The sequence below is a fragment of the Glossina fuscipes genome, unplaced genomic scaffold (assembly GCF_014805625.2).
Source record: "Glossina fuscipes isolate IAEA_lab_2018 unplaced genomic scaffold, Yale_Gfus_2 1, whole genome shotgun sequence".
NCBI classification, from domain to species: Eukaryota; Metazoa; Arthropoda; class Insecta; order Diptera; family Glossinidae; genus Glossina; species Glossina fuscipes.
The window spans coordinates 6,728,081-6,732,078 of record NW_023998415.1 but is presented as its reverse complement, the minus strand read 5'-3'; positions in this window follow the sequence as shown (position 1 = coordinate 6,732,078).

Sequence of the window (3,998 nt, the reverse complement as noted above, 5' to 3'; positions counted from 1 at the left end):
TTGTTGTTGTTATTGTCTTTATTTTTTAAACCTGTTTGTACATACGCATATAGTTCCAATGGATATTAAACCATGCCAGGCAGTAATACAGCAAGAGCAACAACAGCAACAACAAAGAAAAGAGAATGAATAACATTTTTCAAATGTACGGTTTTACTATCTACCAATGTCCACAGATCATGTTAAACTTTCGACCAACACTTTTATGTCGGTCCACATATCCCACCGTTCACGCCGGAAGAAATAACAAGTTTTACACACTACAAAAGATGATATTCGTGTATGTGTATATAAACTTATCTCTATTTATCCTCTGGCTTTCTCTTTGGCCCCACAACGAAATTTATTTGTGATACAAACTGAAGTCTGTTGTCATTGTTTATTGTTGCTGATTTTATATTATTTGCATTTTTTTTATTTTATTTTTATTTTTATTTTTTTATTTTTGCCATTGTATTGTCGTTGTTGTTGCCCTTGTAAAGTTTTAAATATATTCTGTAGTTGAGGTTATGTCCAGGATTTGTTTTTGTGGTTTCATTTCGCTAGAGAGTTGACCACCACCTCATCGCTATTAATCGCTGCTCCATACGAAATGGGGCGGCTAGTCAGTTAAAGTGCTTGCATTTTAGTAAATTTGTGGTTCAACAATTATTGAAATAACTGAAGTAAATTTTACACACCAACAGCAATTTTTTTGTAGTTTTTGTACAAATTATATCAGAAGCTTACTTTGCTTACGTAACTAAAATACCTGACAACACTTAAGCGGCATTGACATTAGAAATTTGCGTGAAACGATGTTTCTCAAAGTCTTGCAAATTTAAAGAGGAAACGATCGTAAAGTTTATCTGAACAATATTTTAAAACTGAAACATAATACAGAAGCTGAGCGAAATACATAAGGAACGCAATAAAATGATAAGCCTTTCAATGCCTAGAAATGCCACATTGTTTTTGGCTAATTCTTATTAGACGTAAATGTAGTTAGAATTCATTTTACAGAGAAACAATGACTTCTTGTATATGTTCGCAAAAATTTTCCCGGAGCAATTTTGAAATCTAAGCTCCTGAGGCCTGAACAAAAATATGCAAATCCAGCCACAGTAAGTATTTTGCTTCAATTTCCTTTTATTCGGCAGATATTTAATAGATCGGCAGATATAAATAGATGACATCAGCTATATCGGCCATGAGTATCCGTTAATCAAGGACATATGTAAAAGGAGAACTATAGATGGGTTAGCTTGCTAGCTTATCGTTCGATGATGGATATAAGAAAGCGAAGCTACATGTCTGTCATGAGTATTCGTTAATTAAGGATATACCGAACAAATGAACTATCTGTGAGTATTTTCGACCATTGCCTTTTGGTATTGAGTGCAGTTAGCTTGCTAGCTTATCGTTCGATGGCGGATATAAGAAAGCGAAACTACATTCAATAAGCTAAATTCTCACTTAAACTAATCAGACGCGTTCGGAGTAGGTATCGTTTTTATAATTGATATAGTTAAGTCTTTTTTTGCTTATTTTTTAAACAAAAAAAAATTTTTCAATCTTTCCGGGATGACATATTGCAAACATATTTAGAATATATAGCTGTGTTTGCACAACTGTTTCGCAAATAATTTCGAGCATAATCGATTGAAAATAAAAAGTCAAAGGAATCCCTCCGGTGTATGAGTAGATCCCACCACATGTATGCTACATGTATATTTGCGTACGCAATGCATGCAAATATTTCTACGTTAAAGGGTATCGTATTTGTAAATATTTAAAATATTTTCAGTGTGCGTTAATTTTATTTGGTATGATATGAAGAATATATATATATATATATATATAGTAATAACATACATTGGAAAAATGGTTAAAGTTGTAATTTTCTGTTTTAAATATTTGCCTTAAAATAAATAAATACATGAGCATATTAGGGGATGCAACAGAGGACTTGTAAGAATCTAATCATGTCATCATTATTATTATTATGACTTCATCCACGCGAAATGATTACTTTGTATGATATCATTTAGTTTAATGTCTAATCAATTCATTCAATATTTTCTAACAATGGCAGTTTTGGGAGATTAAAAAAAGTAGGAAAACAAATATTTGCTCTTTACTTACGGTACTCCATACATTCCTTCAACTTCGGCCTGCGCAAAATAGTGTTGGGTAAAATCTTCGAATAGTTGATTATATCATGGATTCATAAAAGAGTCGCTAGGTAATTAAAAATTGTATGAGGCGCGAAGCAACAAAAGTACTTAAAACGAAGAAAGCCCAATCATTAGCCATTCAGTCATTATACATTATTTTTATGAAAATGCATAATTTTGATGAAAGGCCTCATATTGAAAGATATTCAAAACGTTAACTAACATGATCCAAAATTTAGAAGATTTGATTCGTTTGTCGAAGATTTTATAAGTTTCCAGTTTCTTCCATAACATAACAAACCACAAATTAGACTTTTTTCACTATAGAAGGGCTGGTTTTTATAAGAGCCCCGCTATGTATAATGCGTTCAACAAAATATATTTATGCGATCCAAATTCCTTACGGTTAATTTACTAAATTATACTTTTGTGGCGCGGAAAGGATTATCCTTCATTAGAACCCTTCTACGGATTAGGATCGAATAAATAGATTTACGTAGTTCAAATTGAGTTGAGTTAATTTTTGTATTAAATTATTAATATGGAAGAATTTTTATTAAGAAGTATTGAAAATTAGGCCTTTTTTTCATATAAAGATTCAGTTTCCGTAGGAACTGTTATAGAGCAAGGATTTAAACAAATTACGCCATGCGATCTAAAGTTTTCACACCAACTTAGAATGCCAAAATATTGTTACTAAGCGATTTTTTAGCGGAATTTCTAAAATATCGCTACTTTTGCATATAACGACTCATCAAATGAGACGCTACATGAGGAATGGTCGAAAAAGCGGTCTGATGCCAACCATTTTCTATACGGTTTGTACTTGACCCAAAATTCGGCAGCGTAACAAATTTTGTCAAGGTACGTTCGAAAATTGCGATCCACAAGTTAAACACAAAAATACAGTGACCGACATTAGACGCAGAGACAGTCAGACAAGGTCGGAAGGTCAGAATGATTTTCTTAACCGATTGGTTTACTAAATGATGAGTCTATCTCAAGTCCCCCTAGTTGTTACATATGTCCTTAGCAGAAGTCGAGATGCCCTTCCCTTTGTCTTTTCCTATTTCTTTCTGCCCGTCACCATGTTACACACATCACCTAAACATCTCCTGGCTGGTTGGTTATCTTAAAAGAGAATACCATGTAAGTTGCAACCAGTTTTGCTAAGAGATAGAATCACTTTGCTTTAGGCTTCTGCCAGATAGTCACTTCTCCAATGAAAATCGTATAAGATTAGGCTTTACTTACTTCATCGTATGAGAAATGCGTACAACCGTGTTTATGAGGGTTTTGAAAAAGTCGCACTGTTTGCAAAGAGTGTCAAACGCGGGATGGGTTACTTTTGTTCTTGAAGCAAGATTAAAAATGGGCACGGTGCTAGTCAGGGAAAAAATTACTATTAACGACAGACTTAATGTGCAGTGTTAATTAGCAGTGTTATGAGCTGCTTCAACAAGACAAGATACAGATAATAACTGATGCAATCTTGCAGAATGAGCCCACTTGACTTCAAATTACAGTGCGCGTTCATTAAAGTGGGCCTCCTTTATTTAGCAGACCAAGTCTTTGTGCTTACCATCTGAGCGATTCGACGATATTAACATACATATTTTGCGTTCCTCTCTATCACTTGGCACCACGTAAAATGTGGAATGTGCGTCTTTGTCTTAGTCGGATGCAGCAAAAGAACAAAAAAAATCCTCGAGGATATAGAATAAGAAGAAATACTTTAATAAGGCAGAGTTGTTTTGCAGCAGGGGAATTGCAAACCAATGGACAAATATAATAAAACATATAAACTATAACCAAAAAAACATATCATAACATATAGCCTTT